Consider the following 25445-nt stretch of genomic DNA (forward strand, 5'->3'; position numbering starts at 1 on the left):
CACTGAGGTGAGAATGTCAGTTATTGCAACCATTCTAGTTTAGTGTCTATATTGAAGTGAGCCTCAAAATTGGAGTCCCCATTGATAATCAAAAGATGAGGGCACCATGATGCGTACCTCTGTCTCACCAGGGTGCTTTTGAATCGGCCGCCGGGTTGCCATTGGACCCAGCGGACATCATGCCCCCAGCCCTGCCCGCCACTTCTTGCAGATTCCCCAGCTACCTTCCACACTGGGCGGGCCTTAATTAGCCTGGCAGGGTGAAATCGCGGCGCGCTGCCAATCGTGGGTGGTGGTCGGCTTCCCAAAACCACCCCCCAACAGCCCCCGCCATGCCCACCTGCCAAGGGCAAAACTCTGCCCCAAGTGATTCAAGCCTGATTGGAAAATCACATGGGTGGGCAATGTGGAATCGGGAGTGAGGAATGATGATAGTGACACTCTTTTTCTGTGTGGAAATTCTCTCCCATGTTGTCAGCAGGCTGGGAATGGAAATCTTCAATTTGTAAGGTTCTTTTTATAATTTGGAAACTATGCCAGCATTGTCAATGAAAACTGGAGTCACCTGGGCTTGTTTGTGATCTGTAATCCTGAACTGGGGGAGAGTAATATTCATCCCCTGAAGTAACAGAAAAAAACATCCCTGCAGAGATGCTAATCAATCTATGTATTTTAATGCCAGTAGTCAGTTTTCCTTTCAACCAGAAAGCTCTGAAGTACAGAATAATATAAAGTAAATAGAAGTTAATTTTAGAAATTAAATGTGCGCTTCAAATTTATGAATGTGAGAATCAAACTCCCACAAGCCGTCACACTCCAGTGAGTTACAATTAACAAGGTTAGATATGGTCGATGTTTATAAAGACCTGCAAGTTATATAGACATGGAATAATTGAATATGTGTGAAACTTGATTTAAGAAGCATTTACTACTGTCTTTAAAATGTGTGCATATTGTTAGTGGAGTTTACATGATATTGCGATCCTGTCTTCCTTTGGTGAATATAATGTCACCTGGTAGCAATTTATTTCTTGTTCATTTTCTGTGAGGATTTTCTTTGATTATCAAAAAGACAGAAATTCAGTCAATCACAGCACCAGTCATGCTTCTAAATCCCCACTTTACCTGTACAGATGGGAAATGTTTTAATACCCCAGCTGCAAAATACATAAAAAGGAACAAAATCTTACAGTTATAGTGTGCTGCCTGGGTCATGGGGGTGACACTAAACAGCTTACTGGAGATTAAAAGACAAAGCAGTCAGCTATGATACTACACAAAGCTATTGACACAAAATGGACCAGTGATCTTGAGGCTTAACACAGTGAGGAACTTGAAAGAAGGATTGAAGAAATGTCATGAAAAGAAAAAAAGCCAACCAGGTAAGGCTACACTAAATGTGAACAAGGATAGCTATGGGATCTTTGGCTATACCTGCATGATAAATGGAAAGACTGTACACTTATATTAAAGTATCATATCCTAATAAAGACATTATGGACATATATAACTACAATATATGTTGAAAGATTGAATTCAGATATGTATCCACATTAGTAAGAATCAAACTGCCAATTTGCCCTTCCTTATTCCATGCGCTACATGTCGCCATCATCAAAAGTGGCACATTTCGAGAGGACAAGGAGTATGACAAGTGGCACCATCTCCCTGGAGAAACTGCTAACAGAATTATTCAATTAATCAAGAGCAGAGGAGGTTGGAAACTAAGGCCAGGATTTTCTAACCCCGTCGTGGTGGGACCCACCGTGGGAGATTTGGCACCCCAGCCAAAAGTCGATTGACTTTCGACAGGACCAGACGATCCCAATGGTGGGTGGGGTCAGAAATTCCCACTCAAAGTGATGTGTACTACTCATATATTATATGAGCTAACTCTAGTACCCATATACACTGTGCACAAGTGCTGAAAGGTTCATGTCATGATACAGCAACAACCAAAAAGATAAATGCATCTACATACTCATGACAAAAACTCCTTCTTGCTTTCTTCACAGCTCAAAGAGAATCAAGAATCGAGTAGTTTGTATTATCGAGCAGGACAGGAACACTGGCCGTTCATTTGCATTAAGCAGCAGCGCAAGTAGAGCTACTTCATCTTTACATAATGATACGAGTGGGGAAACACTCAATGAAACACAAGAGGCTAATGAGGAAGGAGCAGGAGAAGGAGGGTTAATGACATTGAGCAGCCACCCAGTGAGATCTGGTTTACTAAATACTCATTAGGACACTGTCATTTGCTGGCCCTTCTCAATTGTACTGTTGTAACAAATGTAAAGCATTGGGAAGTCATTTGTGAGGTGATATGGATCAGTTCTGAGATTTGGGCAACGAATATAAGCAATATAATTATAAGTGATGGAATTCAATGGACTCACAATCCACTCTAAAAGGGAACCTGAAAACATCATCCAATGTTGTACCTTACGATCTATCAGTGAAGTTGTATCATTGGCAGACTAAGTTTATGAATTAGTATGAGTGTAGAGGAGTCGACTTACATTTTCATATCTTTAGCTCAGCCAAGATACTAGCTCATTTCTACTGCATTCTTCCTGCTGCAACTAGTCTTGACATTTCTTGTGGATGTCCCATTGGATTCAGGAATGGGACTTTTTTATTATTTGTTCTTGGGATGGGGGCTTTGCTGGCTGGGCCAGCATTTATTGTTCATCCCTAGTTGCCCTTGAGAAGGTGGCGGTGAGCTGCCTTTTTGAACCACTGCAGACCATGTGCTGCAGGTACACCCACAGGGCTGTTAGGAGGGAAGTTTCAGCAGTTTGACCCAGTGACAGTAAGGAACGGCGATATTATTCCAGGTCAGAATGATATGTGACTTGTAAGGCAGCTTGCAGACCATGCTGAAAGGATTAAAAATAAGGGGTGTCTCACTAAAGACAGATGAGGAGAATTTTTTTTTCTGTCAAAGGGTTGTTAGTCTGTGGAATTGTCTTCCCCAGAGAACATAACATAAGAAATAGGAACAGGAGTAGATCATTCGACCCCTCGAGCCTGCTCCGCCATTCAATAAGATCATGGTTGATCTTCTTGTGTTTCGATTTCCAAATTTCCATCTAACCCCGATAACCTTTGATCCCCTTGCCTAACAAGAATCTATCTGCCTCTGCCTTAAAAATATTCAATGACCCCGCCTCCACCACCTTCTGAGACAGAGAATTCCAAAGTCACACAACCCTCTGAGAGAAAACAATTTCTCCTTATCTCTGTCTTAAACGGGCAACCCCTAATTTTAAAACAATGCCCCCTAGTTCTGGACACACCCATAAGAGGAAACATCCTTTCCATGTCCACCTTGTCAAGGCCGTTCAGGATCTTGTATACTTCAATCAAATCACCCCTCACCCTTCTAAACTCCAGTGGAAACAAGCCCTGTCTGTCCAACCTTTCCTCATAAGACAGCCTACTCATTCCAGGTATCAATCTAGTAAACCTCCTTTGAACCGTCTCCAATGCATTTACATCCTTCCTTAGATAAGGAGACTAAAACTGCACACAGTATTCGAGGTCTCATCAATGCCTTGTATAATGGAAGTATAACATCTTTACTTCTACGTTCAATCCCTCTCGTAATAAAGGATAGTATTCCATTAGCCTTCTTAATTACTTGCTGTACCTGCACACTAACTTTTTGTGACTCATGTACTGGAACACCTAGATCCCTCTGTACCTCAGTGTTATGCAGCCGTTTGCCATTTAAGTAATACTCTGCTTTTTTGTTCTTCCTGCCAAAGTGAACAACTTCACATTTTCCCACATTAAATTCCATTTTCCAGATCTTTGCCCAGTCACTCAACCTATCTATATCTATCTGCAACTTCCTCATGTCCTCTTCACAACTTATTTTCCTACCTATCTTTGTGTCATCTGCAAATTTAGCTACCATGTCTTCACTCCCCTCATCTAAGACATCTAAGAGAATAGAGGAGGCATGGTCATTGAATATTTTTAAGGCTGAGTTAAATAGCTTCTTGACTGACAATAGAATCAAAAACACACTGATTACAGACAGTAAGGAACGAGAATTAAGATTTCAGTTCTCACTCATGCCTGTCTGTAACAGTTGCCATAGAATGAAGGTACCTTAGGGATAACTGTCTGAGATTCCACTCCTGGTGGATTGCTCAATGTGCCAATTATGCAGGTCAGGAAATTGCAGGTAAAAATGGTTGAAAGAATACCCACAATTTTCTGATGACGTGCAACAATGAGCAAGGCTACCTGATGTAGACTGGCCATGGAAAACTGGCTCTGGAGTAATAGTTCTTCCTATTTTGGCAGGCTATAGGGAAGTTGTTAGCTATATGAATGGGTTATAAGCATCAGAATCAATGATGTCTTGTCACTCTGGTTGATTCACTAAGGTACAAAATCATCCATCAGCTGTGCTCCTGTTTTGATGCTGAAATATATGTGTGGAGGTAGCTATGCGGTGAAATAGAATTTCATTTACCTGCTTAAAGCAATTTTGTATGCCGTGCATGCTAATACCTGGAATATCTCCTATGAGTGACTGGAAAACCTGTGCAGCATAACATTTGAGACTACAGGGGACCATTTTTACCTCTGCTGCAGATCACAATGTGGATTGTGTCTGCAGGCATGTAAACCAGGTTGCACACCTCAATCACAAGATCCCTTCTCATGTTAAGCCTCAGCATGCTCCAGTTATCTGTATTGCACAAGCAGTTAGCTCTGGTGCAGTAGATTCCCAATCTAGGTGTATTTCTTCTGAAATTAATTCGCCTCCTGACTTCTTCCTTTCCCCCAGCAACCACTATATTATGGGGTAGTCTGAAATCTCTGCAGCACTCATTCTATGTGGATTAAAAATACCTGTACTACCTAAGAAAGCTGTGCTGATAAGTCCGTATCCTGCTCTTCCTTCATATTCAATCTCATGTTGTGCAATATGAGACATCTTTCCTCATGCATCTTGTTAAGAATGTGAGGATCCTTAAATGTTTATGACCCTTTGAACATAACGAGCTTTGATTTAATTGCTTCCTAAATTTTTGATCGAAGTATTTAAAAGGCAATTAAAACCCGAGAGTAATTTTATCACAGACAAATTCTCGATCTTCCTACTAAATAATTTTTACCTTCTTGCTAAAAATGTTAATTTGTCCTAGGTCCCTTGACCTAAAATTTCTCACAGAAATTATATTTTTAATGATGTCCAGGAACCTGAGCCCATTTTACATCCTAATATAAAGCAAGGGAACTGAGGTTTACTTCCCTATTCCCAGTGCTGAATGGACAGGTTGAATGGAGCTCTGTGCTCGTTGCTTTTTTCTAACTTAAAGGGCATATTTTTGTGTACCTGGGGTACCATTCATTGTTGGCTTCACGCTGAAAGTACTTGTACTGCAACTGGTGTGCAGCTGATATGCAAATTGCGATGTGACCCTGACAAATGTTGCAGTGTTAGACCTAGCTCGGTGGTGGTGGGTTCAAATCCCACCGTATAAACTTGAACACAAAATCTAGGCGACAGTACAGTACTGAGGGAGTGCTGCACTGTCAGATAAGAGATTAAATATCCTCACTTTCAAATGACAGTCAACAAGCCCGTGGCACTATTCTAAATAAGAGAAAGGGAATTCTCCCTGATGACCATTATTTATCCCTCAACCAATATCACTTAATAGAATTATCTGATCAGCTGGCACAGGCTGATAGGTCAAATGACCTCTTCCTGTGCTGTAAACTTTCTATGATTCTATGGGCAGAATCAACCCAAATTTGCACTAAGTATGATAGCAGGCAGGAGAGACCTTGGGTAATGCTCTGGGGACCACGGTTCGAATCCCACCATGGAAGATGGTGAAATTTGAATTAAATGAAAATCTGGAATTAAAAGTTTGATGATGACCATGAAACCATTGCTGATTGTCATAAAAACCCATCTGGTTCACTAACGTCCTTTAGGGAAGGAAATCTGCTGTCCTTACCCAGTCTGGCCTACATGTGACTCCAGACCCACAGCAATGTGGGTGACTCTTAAATGCCCTCTGAAGAAGGGCAGTTAGGGATGGGCAATAAATTCTGATATAGCCAGTGATGCCCACATCCCATGAATGAATTTTTAAAAAATCACCAATCTGGCTTGGGAGGTGCTGGCTGCAGTGGTCAGCACCAACACCCTGCAAAAGAACACAGCCACCCAGCGCCGCAAAAGGATAAATGATCTCTATCGTTCCTCCAGGGTAAGTCACTCTTCTCAACACTCTCAATTCACACACTCACTAATCCATTCTGGATCCACAGGTGCCTCACTCACTGACAATTCAAGGGACATCACCATTCGGTCTCTCACACACACCTTCATTGTCCTCATCCCATCCATGGGACCACTCACCACCTACATATACCAGGCATACTTATCATCTGGTCTGGCAGGCATCCTGCTTACACTCTCTCCATCTCTATTCATGCAGGACAAGCTGGCACACAGGCTGGTGGAGGAATGCCTGAAATCAAGGTCCTCATGGGCTTTGAAAACAGAGCCATCCAGCTGGTCAGCAAGGATCTGGACCATTCCTGTGCCGATGGCAAGGTCAGCAGTGCTCAACCAAGTGAGGATCCAGCAGTGCAACATCCATCAAACAACCAAGCTGAGAGTGACGTGTCCTGTTTCACAGGCCACTGCCCAGCACTAATTACCTCCCGTTGCTTTCACATACACACCTGGGAAAAGCTGACGGAGTCCATGACCCAGGGCCTCCAATCAAGCCCCAAAGAAACCTCTGAGTTGAATCTGAAGGCACCTTCCCTGAAGTCCCATCACAGCGCTCACCTACACTCTCCATCAGCACAGAGACACACACCTCAGTGGGACCTAGCTTTAGAGAAGCCTCAGGATCACAATCTGGTGAGCACATCACACTGTCTGATCCACAGCAGGCGGTGGCAGGAACTGCCCAGATCTCCTGCACTTGGAGGACAACTGGAGGCCAGAACGTTGCTGAGTCGGAGTCAGGTGACAAGCCTCTGGACTTGGTCATACCTCAGTTGCTGAAGCTGCAAAGGCAAACTCGAAAACATCAGGATGGGATGTCCACTGCATGCCTCAGATTGCAAGGCACTATGGAGGAGCCTGTCCGCCTTTGGGCTGAGGTGATAGTGCCCACATGCCAATGCCATGGAAACCTTGGTCCAGAATGGCTGAACTCCATCACTGATGCCATAGTTGGCCTCCAACAGTATGTACATGAGAGGGGTGCTGGGCACCTTGATCTCACTCCAGCTCCCCCTTCTCCTCAAGGAGTCAACCAGGGGTCCTTGGGCACCCATAGGAAGGAGGATTAGCAGGTGCACACCCCAGGGCCATCCATGCAGGTGACTCTGGGAGTGTCCAGCCCATCCAAATCCCCTCTTCCTGTGACCTCAGCAGCTCCAGCTCCACAGGCCAAGGAGGGTGCCACTGGCACACAGCAAGACCCCGAAAGCAGGCTGGGACCCTACAGGTCTCGGCCCTCCAGAGGATTCCCGCCAAGGTCATCACAGACAGGGCAGAGCAATCAGCAGGATGTCTCCACCTCCGCTGCGGATGTCCAGGGAGCACCAAGACAGGGTTCACCAAGTTAGGAAGATGTATTTTTTTAATAATCTTTAGAATGATCGAACTAAACAGAGTTGGAGAAACACATGAAGAGTTGGAGAACACACAGGGTCTGTCGACCCTGGAAGACGTCAGAGTTCTGTGACCCTCTGAGGATGTAGGAGTCATGGGTACCTCCTGCAGACCTGCAGGATACATGTATGGTGGTCAGACACCAGCTGAACATTCAGTGAATGGAAGCCCTTGCAGTTGACATAATTGACCCCTTGCTGTGACAGATCTAAGTGCCACATAAGTGTAGTCGATCGCACCCTGTATCCAATGGGAAACCCGAGATCTGGGCAAATGCAATTGGCCTTGCATCCTGACTTTCCTGGTCCTGGGCGAAATGCGCAAAGTTGTGTGCCCTCATGAAAATGGTGTCCATGACCTCTCGTAGGTGGAGGCTTGGGATATCCCATAGAGGTCACCTGTGGCGCTCTGAAAGGAGCCACTGCATAAAAATTAAGCACCGCAGTCACTTTCACAACCACTGGCAGTGGATGCCCTCCACAATGGCGGACTAGGAGAATGCCTGCGCCAGATCCTCTAGCAAGTTGTAGATGTGACCAAGCAGTTCCCTAGACATGCGCAGTCTTCGGCGACACCAGTTCGCGGTCATCTGTAGGAAAGAAAGGCAGCGTCTATATACAGTGGGCTAGTTGGGCACTGATCTGACACAGTTCACCCTGGCTCTTCAGCGGCGTATGCAGGAGACCGAGCTGCCCCTCCTTCCTGAGGGTGCTGCTCCTCCCTCTGCGCAGCCAGACACCTCTGTCCCTCTTTTCTCCATCATCTTCACTGTCTGAAAGCAACGAGACATACAGCTAGTTCACCAGGCTCTATGCTCTTGATGTACTCCTCCTACAGGATGAAAGAGAGAGACTCATGGGTTAGCTTCGATGTTCTAAGAACACCTCTTGGTTAAGTCTGAAGGCCCTTAATGCATCCCAGAGAGTGCTAGCCACCATTTGGATAGCTGGACTTTAGTGCGCTGCATGGTTGCCTGAAACCCCACACTCCTCTGCCCCACTCCACCTGACCGATTGGCGGCAGCTTTGGTCATTGGACTGCAGGCTGTGCTCTCAGCTCAGACACAGGCATTCTCCTAACCCTCACTGCAAGGCAGCACTGTTAGCTTGAACCACGGGGGAGTCTGGTCCAAACTGGGAGGGGCTGTGAGCACCTCCAGCAGTGACTGCTCCATGGGCAGCTTTAGTAAGGAGATTTTACCATGTGCTTACTTGTCCAACTGTTCTGCAGTTCACTAAAACACTCATTAGTTTGCAGCCTGTGCCCAAGGGGTGAAAAGCACTGGAACGCTTGGCGGCACTTTCATGCCTCTACATTGCTTGAGTGGGCAGATAAGTTAGAAGCCCACTCCAAGCACGTCAATGTGGCTGCGTCTGAACTGTCTCAGCTGCAGAGGAATGGTTGCTTTATATAAGGTTTCCCTAATGCGTGGTCACTTCCCTCCTCCTCACCCTGCACATGCTTGTGCACTACCTACAGCGGCAGTGCAGCCCTTGGCCCCCCATTCCATAAGTTGCCTCAACCTCAGGGCAGCCCTTGTCCCCACACCCCGCAACATGCCTCAACCTTGAACTGAGTTACTACGCACTCACCTTGACTTCCCCTCCAAGTGCAGGCCTCCAAGTGCACACCTTTTATATGTTGTTGTGGAAGCTCAAACGATCCAGCGTGGGGTGGCCTTGATATGATATGATAATGATATAAAGATATATTATAATGAAGTTCCCGATGTCTGAAGGTGGGGAATGCGGCCCTCCATTGACAGGCTGAATGGACAATCACAAACTCGTTTCACGACGTCATGAAAATGATTTTTGGCCTTCTCGCCATATTATCCACTCACGCCAGCGAACACACCCAACGTCAGCAGGCACGGAAAACTCCACCCTCTGGTCCTATTATTCCATTGCTGTTTATGGAACTTTGCTGCCACATTTCTTTACAGAACAACAGTAGCTACACTTCAAAAATATGTCATTGTAGTAAAACGCTTTAAGATGTCCTGGGGTTGTGAAAGCAGCTGTATAAATGCTAGTCATTCATTTTTCCATAATAAAAGCAGGAAATGCTACAAATTCTCAGCAGGTTTGGCAGCATCGGTGAAGAGAGAAACCGAGTTAATCGGCGTGAAGTCTTGGTGCCACCAAAATCAATGGACTTTTGGCTGGCCAGCCGCATTTTCCAGTCCTGCCCTTCCACAGCAAGGCAGGGCCAGAAAATCCCAGCCAATGTTTCAGGCTGATGATGTCTCTTCTTTTTGACAAAACCTGATCAGAGGCCGATTTTGCTGCAGGCACAGTGCAACATCATGCAAAGCTGAAACCCCTCCACAGAACATCAAATGTACCATATTACCCCTTTATTGGCAATCCTATGTAATCTCCTACAAGAATAGTGCCATTATTTAAATGAGGGGAGATTTTATTAAACCACCACTTACTGGGTATAATTGCCATTGGAAAGATAAATGGTGTTGTATTGTAGGAACTTAATTAAAAAAAAACGCAGAGGTGAAGAATTTTCTTGATGCACCAGAGGTGGAGAAATCATAAAACCTTCCTCATAGATGAGTTTGCAGTTTTGTGACAGCTGTAACACAGAGGAAATCTCCCCTTGGAGCTCTCTGACATGAACCATTTTAAACAGCTTATAAACATTTGCAGTACTTCATGAACCAAAATGCGGTTCATTTCTTTTTAAACTTCTCTTCAAAGAAAGATGCGGACTGGCTATGTTATAGAGATTTTCAAGATCTAGCTAAATAAAACCACCAAAATCAAATTGAAGGAAATTTGATCACTTTAAAAAAAAGGAGAGAAGGATAAGATTTTGCAAACCTTCAAAATCAGGTATATCAGTGCTCAATTTCCCAGCATGCCAAGCTATGGCGAACATTCATGACAAATGTTAACAAAACAGTTTTTGTACTCTGGCTTAAACCAGTACTGAAAGAGTTAAAGTGGAAAGTGCTATTGAGCTGCTCAATACTTGTCCCAATAACAGCAGGTAGACAATGAATGGTTGCTATAGAGACAGTACGCCTGATGCTACAGCATAAAGAGAGTGAAGACAGCAAAAGGAAACATTCACAGCTACAATAGATCTGACATCCATTGCATTAAAATAAATAGCCACATAACTAGATCCCCATCTTCATAGCATTTTGGGTATAATTAGAAACTAGGATTTTAGAACATATCTATTTGTGATTTCTAGAATTCTAATTTGAGTGTTATACCTCTTATTGGCATTTTCATTATCATTCGTAAAATAAGACTTCACTGCTTTTGATGGATTAGGATAAGAAGGAACAGATTGGACAACTGCTTATTTTTTTGTTTTGGGATCTTTTGGGGTCAAATTTGTCTCGGTATCAGAGCAAGATGTGCAGATCAATGGTCCACTTTAGATTGCGTGCAAATTTCTTTTCCACCAACTGTTCCAGGCTGAGGGCATGCAGATTGCTCTATTATTAATAATAATAAAAACAAAAAAAGCTGAAAAACTCAGCAGGTTTGGCAGCATCTGTGGAGAGAGAAACAGAGCTTCAGAGCCGAATGTGAGTCATACGGACTCAAACAGTTTTTATTTCAGATTTCCAACATTTGCAGTATTTTGCTTTGGGGCTGTATTATTAACTCTTTCTCTCTTTTTCTAATTCTCTCCCTTTCCCTCATGCTCCCTTTTACACCAACTCTCTAAAACATTTTAAGGTAAATAAATTTGCCTGGTTAAAATCCAATTCTGAGTCAAAATGTTTGTATTAGATAGTTTTTTGAGTTTAGATGGAGTAAATGTGAATTTCCAATTGACTTCTGTTATCTCTGGCACAGCTGGAAAACAGTTTCTGTTTCCTTCGTGATTCCTGTTGGATGTGCATGCGTGATGTTATTGGGCGAATGAATAAATAAAAGTCACCATAGTCTACTCTCTCATTAGAGAGAGATGACTGGTGGTGAGTTTAACCTGAGGACCACCACACCTCAGTCAAAGGGCAAGATTGAGGAAACAGGGCCTTCATGGATGACCTCAGCCAGTACAGGATTTGAGCCCACACTGCTCCACAAACCAGCCATCCAGCCAACTGAGTGACCCAAGGTTGCCAGAGCTGCTGAATATTTCCAGCATTTTCGGGTTTTTATTTTAGTCAGTTAGCTTGCTGGGACTCTCTGACAAGGCACGTGAGCAACAGTTGTTAGCAAAAATGTCAGTGGGGGTAATCTCTGTCTTTGTTTGTGCTCAAAACATACTGGCAGCTGACAGAAAATAAAATGGCTGCTCAGCCCAGCTACATAATGCTGCTCTGACAGATAGTCCAATTTTCCATGGGATATTAATCTCAGTCCAAAGCTCCCAGCAGAAACAGATAGCAGCCTCTTGAATCAAGCCAAATCGAAATCAAATGAGACTGAGGACATTTTCCTGCCCTCACCGCCTGATTAGAACCACTTCTTGCTCCTGCCAACTCAATAAGTTGGCCATTGTTAAAGGGATCCTCAGCTGATCTAGAGTTCAGCCTTTTGGAAATAGTTATCTCACAGACGCTTGTATATTTTTTAAGCTTTAAGGATTTGAAAATTGAAGGGTTCTGCAGTATTCAGGGGCTCCTGGAATTGAAGTTATATTAAAATAGGAGTCCTTCCAGCATTCACACCCTGGTTGTAGGAGGAAGAGGATCAAAGGCAAAAGGAACAGAGCCATAATTGGAGAAGGGGCAAAGAGGGCTCAGTGAGATCCTTACCCTTGCAACAAAACTTATAGCCCTAGAACAATGTAGCTGAATTTATCTGAGGAACACTGCATGAGAAAGCTTTGAATCTTGGGAAATGACCTTTATAACCAACAGCACAAAGTCCTGCAATCGGCTTCTGGAGGTAGTGCACTGCCTGTTGGAGTCAAGTTCACTGTAGCTGGGAACTTCTTCGCCTCCGGTTTCTTTGAGGCTGCCATGAGGAATATCAGGAACATTGGCCACTTACACAGGCGTTTCCATATACATCAGAAGCAGCATCATAGGGTCCAGAGTTCACACAGATTGCCTGATTCTCCCAAATCCAGAGCACAACTGAATGTCGCTCTGTGGGCAACATTACACAATGTGCCCGCTTTAGTCAATTGAAAGGATTTCCGCTCTAGTAATGTGCTACTGAGTGCGACAATCAACAGTACACATCATGCAGTTCTGTGCCTGGTCTCCTCGTGACTTCTATCATACTTTATCCATCCCACTGTTTGTCCCTCTGCACAATGAGTTAGGGGTCGGCTGTTTAGAAACAAAAGCTATCCACTGCACGCTTCCCTAAAGGCTCCTCTTAGGGGCTCATGCTCAGCTACAGATCTCTGCTACAATCAGGTTGATGGCTCAAAAAGCGTGCAGATTGAGAAGGCCACTGGAGTCCGCAAACAATGCTTTTGATTCTTTCTTATGTTAGGTGATGTTCTGCAATCCAGTCCATAAAGAATATCCTGTATGTTCGAGGTATATCAATTAAGGTAATCTAGAAGCACATGAGTTCCTAAGTCCTAACTGGTGAGCTTCTTACAGGGAATGCATTTCCTGCTGGTAGCTTACCTCAATCATGCTACTGAGGGGTGGCATATGAACTGGAAAAACTCCCCTGTTGACTTATGCTGGCAGTCTCTACTCTTACTGTGAGGCTCTTGGGACCTGAAATAGCCACAGACAGACCAGAATTAAAAATGCATGGGCAACCTACATGACTCCTTTATTAAAACAGCTTCTCCAGATTCCGGCATCTGCTTGCAGACTCCCTCTGCTGTAAAATTCTGTATGGTATCTTCAATTGAACAAAATGAAAATATTGTAATTTCAAAACACTAAATACTACAGTCTTCTTCTTGTACATGCAATATGATCAATTGTCTCATTTGCTTCTTGCATCATGCATCTGAACATGATAGTGTTTTTCTTTGACGTGAAATAGGAGGTTAGTCTTTTTGCAGCTGACTCAGCCATTTTGCTCAGGTTTAAGTATTTCAATAATGTCTTCTAATTCTTCACCACCTTAGTGGATGAGCAAAGCTTTATTCCTTTTGCTCTCTGATGGCAAAACCTTCAAAATATCACAACCACTTTTGCCACCTTGGGAATATAGAGGATAGCATCAAATGCACTTCAAAAGGTGGTAGATTGGGAATACAATAAAGAATATAATTTTCATCAGCAATAGTGATGTAACATGTCTGTAAAGATTTCCTGCTTGTTTAATCTGAGGTTGTGTGTCTTTGAAACAGTTTGAGTGTTTGCCCTAAGTCTGCAGCTTAAAATGTTGTTTTCTCTACAAAACGTAGGCAAAGTCCTCCAAAAAGATTCATAACTTCTTGTTTTGCATTATCCTCATCATCAGTGTGAGATTCTGAGGGCTTTTCCGTGGGATGTGGGCTTCGCTGGCTGGGCCAGCATTTATTTCCCATCCCTAGATGCCTTTGAGAAGGTGGTGTTGAGCTGCCTTCTTGAACCGCTGCAGCACATGTGGTGTAGGTACACCCACAGTGCTGTTAGGAAGGGAGCTCCAGGATTTTGACCCAGCAACAGTGAAGGAACGGCAATATATTTCCAAGTCAACATAGTGAGTGACGTGGAAGTGGTGCTGTTCCGACTATCTGCGGCGCTTGTCTTTCTAGAGGGTGGTGGTCGTGAGTTTGGAAGGTGCTGTCAAAGGAGCCTTGGAGAATTCCTGCAGTGCATCTTGCAGATGGTACACACTGCTGCTACTGTGCATTGGTGGTGGAAGGAGTGAATGTTTGTGGATGTGGTGCCAATCAAGCGGGGCTGCTTTTGCTTGGACTGTGTCAAGCTTCTTGAGTGTTGAGGGAGCTGCACTCATCCAGTAAAGTGTGGAGTATTCCATCACAATCCTGACTTGTGCCTCATAGATGGTGGACAGGCTTTGGGGAGTTACGAGGTGAGTTACACATCGCACGATTCCTAGCCTCTGACTTGCTCTCATAGCCACAGTACTATATGGCTAGTCCAGTTCAGCCTCTGCTCATTGGTAACACCCAGGATGTTGATAGTGGGAGATTCAGTGATGGTAATGCCATTGAACATCAAGGGGTGATGGTTGGATTCTCTCTGGTCGGAGATGGTCATTGCCTGACACATGTGTGGGGTGAATGTTATTTGCCACTTGTCAGCCCAGGCCTGGATATTGTCCAGGTCCTGTTGCATTTAGACATGGAATGCTTCAGTATCTGAGGAGTCACGAATGCTGCTGAACATTATGCAATCATCAGCGAACATCCCCACTTCTGACCTTATAATGGAAGGAAGGTCATTGATGAAGCAGCTGAAGATGGTTGGGCCTAGGACACTACCCTGAGGAACTCCTGCAGTGATGTCCTGGAGCTGAGATGACTGCCCTCCAACATCCACAACCATCTTCCTTTGTGCTCGGTATGTGACTCCAACCAGCGGAGAGTTTTCTCCCTGATTCCCATTGACTCCAGTTTTGCTAGGGCTCCTTGATGCCACACTCAGTCAAATGCTGCCTCGATGTCAAGGGCTGTCACTCTCACTTTACCTCAGGAGTTCAGCTCTTTTGTCCGTGTTTGAACCAAAGTTGTAATGAGGTTAGGAGCTGAGTGGCACTGTGGAACCCAAAACTGGGCGTCTGTGAACAGGTTATTGCCAAGCAAGTGCCAATTGATAGCACTGTTGATGACCCCTTCCGTGATGGAACTGGTTATCGAGAGTAGACTGATAGGGCAGTAACTGGCGGGTTGGATTTGTCCTGCTTTTTGTGAACAGGACATACCTGGGCAATTTTCCACATAGCCGGGTAGATGCCAGTGTTGTTGCTGTACTGGAACAGCTTGGCTAGGGGCGCAGCAATTTCTGGAGCACAAGTCTTCAGTAACATTGCCATAATATTTTCAGGGGCCATAGCCTTTGCAGTATCCAGTGTCTTTAACTGTCTCTTGATATCATGTGAAGTGAATTGAATTGGCTGAAGATTGGCATCTGTAGCACTGGGGACCTCCGGAGGAGGCCGAGATGGATCATCAACTCAGCACTTCTGGCTGAAAATTGTAGCTAATGCTTCAGCCTTATCTTTTGCACTGATGTCCTGGGCTCCCCCATCATTGAGTATGGAGATATTTGTGGAGTCACCGCCTCCAGTGAGTTGTTTAATTGTCCACCACCATTCATGACTGGATGTGGCAGGTCTGCAGAGCTTAGATCTGGTTCATTGCTTGTGCGATCGCTTAACTCTATCTATCCCTTGCTACTTATGCAAGTAGCCCTGTTTTATGGCTTCACCAGGTTGACACCTCATTTTTAGGTATGCCTGGTGCTGTTCCTGGCATGCCCTCCTGCACTCTTCATTGAATCAGGGTTCATCCCCTGGCTTGATGGTAATGGTAGTGTGGGGGATATGTCGGGCCATGAGGTTACAGATTGTGGTTGAGCACAATTCTACTACTGCTGATGGCCCACAGCGCCTCATGGATTCCCAGTACTGAGTTGCTAGATCTGTTCAAAATCTATCCCATTTAGCACGGTGGTAGTGCCACACAACACGACTGAGGGTCTCCTGAATGTTAAGGCAGGACTTCATCACCACAATGACTGCAGAGTGGTTACTCCTACTGATACTGCTGATGCATCTGTGGCAGGAAGGCTGGTGAGGATGAGGTCAAGTATGCTTTTTCCTCTTCCTTCTCCACCTGCTGCCAACCCAGTCTAGCAGCGATATCCTTTATGGCTCAGCCAGTTCAGTCAGTAGTGGTGCTACCGAGCCACTCTTGGTGATGGACATTGAAGTCCCCCACCCAGAGTACATTCTGCACTCTTGCTACCATCAGTGCTTCTTCCAAGTGGTGTTCAACATGGAGGAGCACTGATTCATCAGCTGAGGGAAGGCAGTACATGGTAATCAGCAGGAGGTTTCCTTACACATGTTTGACCTGATTACATGAGACTTCATGAGGCCCAGAGTCGATGTTCAGGATTCCCAAGGCAACTCCCTCCCGAGTGTTTACCACTGTGCCGCCAACTCTGCTGGGTCTGTCCTGTCCAGTGGGACAGGATGTACCTAGGGATGGGTATCCCAGGGACAGCCAGAGAGGGGGAAAGACCAGAATTATAAGTGTATGAGCAACATGATTCCTTTATTATAAAAGCTTCTTTAGAGTCCTGTTTCTGTTTGTAGAGTCCCTCTGCTGGTACAATTCTGTATGGTATCTTCAATTGAACAAAATAAACATATTGCAATTTCTGCTGCTTTGCATATCACGTTGCTAGAACAGTAATAGCCTTTGACTATTGAATCTACCTGAAGTGTTAACCACAAGCACTGGATCTACTTTGCCAGTCCGTGATCCGCCATTTCCTGATTTATTTGTGCATTCCAACATACTAAAAGCTGGGGAATTACTGATACTTCATGATTTCCAAATTCTTACTATTCTCGGCAACAGAAAGGATTATCTGTACCGCAGTTGGAATGATTGAGAAATAAGTAAGTAACGCAGCCAAAGACTGGTATCAGCTTCTGCCTGAAAATAAATATGCTGACAGTCTCAAATTGGAGCAGCTTGATGCATATGAAACAGGAATGACAACAGCATTACAAATCACTTCAGTCTTTGCAATATTACAGCCAACAAGATTGAAGTTTATTTGCTGTAAGAATAATCCCTTAGGCTAACCTTTAAGGCAGTTTTGGATTGCAAAGAACATTTATTTTATTCACTGCACTGTCGTCACATTTATTTAACCGATACTTGCACAGGGAGGAAGGTCACAGCTAAAGCAAAGATCATAGGACTGTAAAAAATGTGCAGTCCAGGTGCAATTTCTTTATGCATTATTTAAATTATTTACAGCATTAAGTTTCTTTCAAGCACTATTGAGCTTATCAGTGTTGTCTTCATAAATGAAACATTTACAACTAAGGCATGCACTTATATAGAATGAAAACAGAAAATCCTGGAAAAACTCAGAAGGACTGGCTGCACCTGTGGAGAGAGAAAAACAGAGCCAACGTTTTGAGTCTAATATGACTCTTCTTCGAGTTTTTTTTCAGATCTCCAGCATCTGCAGTATTTTGCTTCTATGCACTTATATAAAGCAGTTCATATAGACCAACATTCCAAGGTAGGGAAAAAAATGGATAGTGGGCCAAATAAAGAGATATTAGCTTGGCCAAAAATATATGTTTAAAGGGAGTCTGAAAGAAGAAGAGGGAGGTAAAGAGGTAGAGGTGCTCTGGGACTGAACTTAAGAGAGTTGAAAGCACAGTTGTCAGTACAAAGAAAGTGGGATGGGCAGTTAAGAACCTGGAGTCAGAGGAATGGAGAGTTTGAGACTAGCGCTTGGGGGTTGCTGTAGCACTGGGGGAGTATACAGTGACAGCGAGGCACAGATCATGAAGGGTTTTGAACAATAATGCAAAATATTAAAATTCAGGACATGTCATGCTTGGAGTCAATGTAGATAAGCACAAATATAGATAACTGGTGACTGAAACTTAGAGAAGTATAGGAAACAAGTAGCAAAATTTTGGAGGAGCTGACGTTTACCAGGATTGGCAGCTAGCCAAGGAAATGTCATGCACAAGGTTTTAGCAACAAAGTTCTGTACATTGTTGTCCATTTTGGACCAGGCTGCACTCGTGCAGTGCTTAGCAGAGCACAATTCTGATGCTATCCATTGATTTCCCTGATGAAAAGGAAGCTCAGTTCACAAACCACTTTTCTAACCAAAGACAGGAAAGTATTTCCAAAGCGCAGTGTATGGAAAGTTCCCAGCTCACCTGCCCCTCACTGGTTTCTTGAATTCTCCCTGTAGCATTAGGGAGAAGGAATATTTTCAATCACAAATCCATCTCGAGAAAGCATTTCAAACATTCCCAGCAGAAAATGTGATTATTTGTGTTATGAATGCCCGGGTGAAAAGCTACACATAATACTGCAGAGACAATGTGGCAGCAAGGGTTGTGAACGTTTGGTGATTATTGCCCATCTGCTGGAATTTTGTGTTGAGCACAGGAACATTTACAAGGATATCTGGGAAGCAACGCACGTAAGCAAATAATTGCATACTCATGAATGGAGAGTGATAGGGCTCATTAAAAGATGCAGGAGCATGCAAAGGAGTAGATATAAGTAATGATCACCAACTAATATTGCAAAACTGTGGTTGTAGCTCAGCAGGGTCAGAACATTAAATCTAAAATTTTAATGAAGCACCTTTGATGGAATAGCAAAGTGGATCATTGACTGTGGGAAAAGAAAGAACAAATAAAATGATTGTACCACAAATAACATAAAACATAATTAAATTTAACAAGAGGCCAAGAGAGCCAATGATGTCAGTTTACAACCAGGCTGGCTGGGAAAGATAGAAACAACAGAAGAAATTGTTTGGCAATGAGTTGGAGAAGATATATGAGGCAAATGTTAATATCAACCTTCATATCAGCATCCAAAGTTATTTAAATAAATAAAATGAGAATATTTAAGAATTATTATTTTGTAACCCATTTCCTGTTTGGTGTTGCAGATAGACAGTGCGTGGTCTGCAAATGCTTCATTATTTTAGTTGGCAATGTCATGCTCTGACTTACTGATAAGAGATGTATCAGAGATAATGGGTTAGAAATTTGTGGTAACCCATTTTCAAACAACTGACAGCAGCAGGCAGCACCCATCTGGAGCAGGAGACTTGGCTTTCACATGAGATTGGGCCTCGAGCCCAATTAGAATAAAGTGTCTGTCACAGCCCCACGGGCTATTCAAACAATCGTTATGTTCCAATTTGAACTGGCAACTACCCTCAGGAAACCTCTGGAGGATGGGGAAGAAGAATGGATGGACATGGGGAGTAGGGGGAATTGTGGGTTGGAAACAGCCCTCAGGAGTGCTATGGAGCCAGGCATAGCACTCTTGCTCTCCCCAACTCCACAGAAAGGTAAATAAATATAAAGTATTTTGGTACTTGTTAGGCACTGTCGCATTTTGCTAAGGGATCCTTAACCAGCTGTTAGGCCTCTCATTAGCATAAGCAAAGGGACTGCCGCCAATTTAAAACAGCCATCCTGAAAACCTGAAACTCATCCAATGGCAATATGGCTTTAGACATATTTTAAGCTTCCAAGGAGTACTGATCATAACTCCCACAAATTTGGCTATTATGTCCCAGCATCTTCAAACTGGGAAGCAGGTACAATTAGCACCAATTTCCACCCTGATGTGTCTAACAATTTTCCTTCATTCTAAGATGAACAATATGTCCCATCAGAATTCAGGTGCATGTTTACCCACATTCATGTACAAAGTTGTGCTTTTCTTCCTACAGATTTTTGTTTTGGAGACGTGTAAATAAGTGTCAGAGCTTGGGCTAAAATTGTAAATTGGTCGAACTGAATGAAACCAAATTTCAAAACCCTGGTCATTCAAAAATGCAACAATTGTGTCAGCAAGTCATCCAAATGAAGAACTGATGATGAAAAATGCTCTCTGTGTTGACAAGTAGCTTTGAGTGAGCGATGGCAGAGTTGTGTGAAGAGCTATACATGTGGATGTTCATGGCATGTGCTTCACATGTTTGTCAGGACATAGTTCCCTGCCTCAGGCAGATGTTCATCAAGACTGAAAGGCTCTTCAAGAAACCTTACTCATTTCTTTTTGTCATGCTGTTTTTATGTTGTGCTATCTGTGACAGACTGTAGACTGATAAAGCTCCCTGAACATTAGTAGAACATCTCCCTGTAGAACATCTCCCTGAAAGTATTGCTTAAGCTGCAGCAATCAAGTGCAGCTCTGTATGTTCAAGATGTGACACTTTTATCATTGTTGTGTGTATACTCCTCACCTGCAATTAAAGGTGTGGAGAGAAATAATAATGGTGCAAAAACCCTTTCACTAAATTATGTTAGAAAATAGCCATCTGTTTGAGAGGCAGATGGTCCATCATCTGTGCTACACCGCTTACATACAAAAGTATTTAAACACTGTGCTGCTGCACTCAAGTATAGAATTAAAATTAGAATCTATAAAATACAAATTGGAACCTATAAAATACAAAGCCAACATTTTTTTTAATGAACTATTTTTAATTACCTAATGTCCTTAAACGAAAGCAACAATTAATCACTAAGGACTATTTTTTGGCTTGCTACTAATTTTAAAAGACTCGATGGGCCAAAGGGCCTCTTCTGCACTGTGTGATTCTGTGATTCTGAATGCAGGAAATTGTAGCCCAAGAGTTAAAGCTCTTTTAGGAGTTAATCATGCTGATTTACATAACATGATACAAGGTTAACATTTTTATGCGGGAACGGTGAAAAGCACCAATTACTAATGTTAGGAGAAAGGAAATTTGGTGGCTTACTATTGGGAAAGGATAATCTGGACCTTTCTGTGGAAACTGGCCCAGTCTAGTCGCCTCTCTCTTTTATACCTGGTTTCCTTTATTCCTGAAGCTATCAGATGATATCAAACCATTTGTATGTCAAATTTAATCCAAATACTTTAGCATTTCTCAAAAAGTAAAAGTACAATCTACATTTTTGGTCAGATGACTGAAAATTCAGCCAAGCAGGTCCCAACATTTTGATGAAAGCAAAAAACTGAGGATACTGGAAATCTGAAACAAAAATAAAAATACCTGGAAAAACACAGCAGGTCTGGCAGCATCTGTAGAGAGGAGCACAGTTAAGTCCATATGACTCTTCAACAGAACTAAGGAAAAATAGAAGAGGTGAAATATAAGCTGCTTTAAGGGGGGTGGAACATATATTGTCCCTCTATATTCAATTGTCAGAAGGGAAAAAAGATGAAAGATAAAAAAAAGCATATATAATGTGAGCAATTTGCTGGCCTCTGGTTTCTCTGAACACGGGTGAGTGAGTCATCATGATAAACAATTAGCGCCCCAAATTATTCAAACCTTCTGGTATATTCCCACACAACTCCCATGGGAAAGCAACAACGTGCCTGGAATTTGGGCAGCACCTGGATGCACCAGATCCCAGACTATATTGTAATAAATAAAAACAGTAAATGCCAGAAAAGCTCAACAGGTCTGGCAGCAACCGTGGAGAGGGAAACAGAGTTAACGCTTTGAGTCTGAAATGACCCTTCTTTGGGACAATCTAGGCTGGGAGTTCTCACTGGGCCTCTATATGACCATCGTGCAGGTGGAGCCAGGGACGGGCTGGCACTGGGGTGACTCCTAAGTCTTGAGTTTCTGTTTCCCAGCCCTCAGGATTCAATATGCGATTAGTGCAGGTAGAGTCGTCATTCTGATGAAGAGTCATAAGGACTCGAAACGTTAACTGTCTTCCCCTCTGCAGATGCTGTCCGACCTGCTGAGTTTTTCCAGCTTTTTCTGTTTTTGTTTCATATTTCCAGCATCCGCATTATTTTGCTTTTATCTTAGAGTCGTCTGGGATGCTTGCCCAAGCTTGGCAGAAGTGAGGCCCTCCTGGAGGTTCACGTTGTGGTCAGAAACTGCAATGAGGTGGCCTAAATCTGCATGGGCTCCTCAAATAATGTTCTTGTGGGGCTGGGGTGAGAAACTGGGAATGGCATCTCCACTGGACCAACCAGCTGGCACTGGTTTTGCCAGGGCTTTTGATGAGAGCTGTCATAAATGTATACCCACAGAGCCAAGGTCAAGTCGTTTTAATATTCATCTTGGGATGTAGACTTCATTTCCAGCAGAATCATTGCCAGAAGTAAAAAAACAGTAAAAACTGGGAAGTAAGAATACTGACTGGTCCGAACTGGTCTTGTATACCTTAAAATGGAACACCAGTAAAAACTGGGAAATAAGAGTACTCTCCGAACTGTTTTTTTCCTTCTGGGTTGGCAAGGTCAGCAGTTAGTCCCCATCCCTAGTTGCTCAAACTTCATAAATTACTTCAACGGGCAGTGAAGAGTCAACTACATGGGTGTGAGGCTGTAGTCATGTATAGGCCAGAACAGGTGAGCAGGTTCCCTTCCCTAAAGCACTTAAGTCAACTGATTGGATTTTCAATGATAATCTGGCTGTTTCTTGGTCACTTTTATTTGTGCTTTTTTTATTTCCTAATTTTTTTTAAACTGAATTAAAATTCTTAAACTGCCATGTGGGATTTAGAACTCAAGTTCTCTAAATTGTTACTCCAGTGATTTGGTTTACATGTCCAGTGACATGCCAGTACACCAGCATCCTCATAAAGACCCATTGACCTGGCCGCAGGTTGCCTGGTGGAGTTGTGCGGCATGCGTGATCCCAATATATTCACTGGATTAGTGTCCCCCACAGATTTTCCAGGTGTTGATGATTATTTGAGCCAGTGATTATGTTTAATATTTTACAAATAGAATGCTTTGCAAGTGGAACACTTCAAAGTGCAGCACGCACATATTACCATGAAATGTGAGAACATGCTAGGTTCAAGACTTTTAATGGAACAGATTTATATTCTGTTTCAGATAATTTGAAGTTTTTTGTGCAAAATACATTTTGAATCATCTAATGATTTGAATCAAGCAACATAAATATGCAGAAAGTGGGAAGTTAATCTTAAAAGGATTTGAATTATTAATTAAATTGATGAAATGACTTTGATATCCAATGATATATGCTGACATAGAGAACGTTTCTATACTTTTAAATATTTTACATTGTAATAATCTTGTCCACAATCCCTCTACAATTGGCCCAAGGATCTACTGTCTCACTGTCATGAATAGCTTCTCAAGTTCACTGGAGTCAGTTGCTCCCGTAAAGGTTTTGAGCCCTAATATACTTGTGTGGTAGTAGCATAACCTAGGGAGATAATCCCCTTGTGATCTGAACCAAATACACATGTCTTCCGAGTAATTCCTCATCTCAAATCCTTATGAAGGCAGATGGAGTGACACTTTGTGATATGAATCATTAACCAGATTTATTTCTTATCAGGTGAACATACAGAACAACAGTTATGACTGAATTCACTTATTTCCATCAAAATAATTGATGTTATAATATATAAATGGTGCTTGCGCTTGACTTAAAGCTAATTTTTCAACTGTTCTCTTCTGAATTTCATCCTTCAACCAGCTCTTTATTATTTGACTACCTTTTGCTTTTGCAGATCTTTATCTTTTTGAAAAAAACAATATCCTGACCCCAGTGTTAGCTTTTAGTCAAATTACACTCCTCCCCCACTGAAGCTGAAACTACTGACTTAACCATAGTGAGAGTTCAGTTGTTCAGTTGTGTTTCATTTTTCAAAAAAAGTGAAATATTCATTTTCTAAGGCAGTTCTAAACAAAAACCAAATAAACCTGTATTAAACTATTCAACTTCAGAAGATAACTAACATGGCCCCAGGATGTCTGGAAACTGGAGTAGTTAGGTGAAAAGAAAGCTGCCTAGTTTAATATGGTTGGTATCTTCCGGCACAGACTGATATATAAATACCAATTAACTCATTATCTCTCTCACTTACTGAAAGCATGCATAATGTCATACAGTGAAGTGTAACTCTGCAGTTAGCTGGTTGCCTGATTAATAATCTAAAGATATCGCTTTGCAGAAAACAGTTTTCGTTGATTTATTTGGTTTAACCAGATTTATGGCCCAGTTTTGCAAGGGACAGGATGTCCAATCTAGATAATGTTTTGCTCAGTTTTAGTCAGTGCCTATATGCAAATGTAGTAAACTTAGTCAGCTGTTATCCTGAGAAAGGCAGGCTGCGAATGAAGCGTGAGACCCCTATTGCACATCAGTTAATCCATCATTCAGTGTTTCATCCCTTTTCAGCTCCTGAGTTCTGCCACATTGCTGATAACAATGGCACTGAAGCAATGCAATGGTTACTAAACTCAAGCCTGTCATGTAGAGAATTATCTTAGTAAGTTTCATGAAGTTGCTTTCAATTGTATCCAGAATAGCTATGGAAGAAAGCAGGGATAAATACGGGAGCCCCTGAAAAATGTTATGGGGATTGTAATATGCAATTAACCTGTGCCCAGTCAGTGGGCAGAGTTTATAGTCCTGCCGTGTGGGGACAGGGCCAGAAAATGCAGAGAGCCGTTCAAAAGACCAGCAGGGCCGAAAAATCTCATTGACTGGAGAGGCTGTAAAATTCCGCCCAGTGTGATGTAGACAGCATTGCAGTATCTACCGGTTAACATGATTGTATTGTGCAGCCAATATTCACCGTGCTGTTGAGTGGCTGCATGCCTCAGAAGGGGTCAGCACTACTTCAATTTAATCTGCACCATTAAAATCCAGCCTGCGCCTTGTAAAGGGGAAGTGCATTGTGGCTGGAGCAAGTGCAGAAATTCTTTCTACAAATAAGCCTGACTTGGGAATGACAAAAGAATGGCCCAACATGGAAGACAGTCTGCTCCAAGGCTTTTGGATGCTGAACTGGAAGCCTTAGTGAAGGAAGTGCGGAGCAAAAGGGATGTCCTGTATCTGACAAGGGCCAGGAGATCCTACAAAGATACACTCAGAAGGCAGTGGGAGCAGGTAGCCATGGAGGTTAATGTCAGGAGACAAGTCCTAAGGGTCTGGATGCAGTGCTGCAAGAAGTTCAATGACCTCACTCAAGCAGTCAAGGTCAGCGAATGTACCTTCAAATTCCTTTTCCCACCAACTGCGTCACTAGTCTTAGATGCTGCTCGATGGACCCAGATCCCAACACTCACCTACAACAATCTCTATCAATCAGGACTCACACCCAATATTCACATCCTTCACCTCACCCTCACACACTTAACACTATTGCAAACCACACATTCACATCACACAGCCTGC

Source organism: Carcharodon carcharias, chromosome 25, assembly GCF_017639515.1.
Source record: "Carcharodon carcharias isolate sCarCar2 chromosome 25, sCarCar2.pri, whole genome shotgun sequence".
Taxonomy (NCBI): domain Eukaryota; kingdom Metazoa; phylum Chordata; class Chondrichthyes; order Lamniformes; family Lamnidae; genus Carcharodon; species Carcharodon carcharias.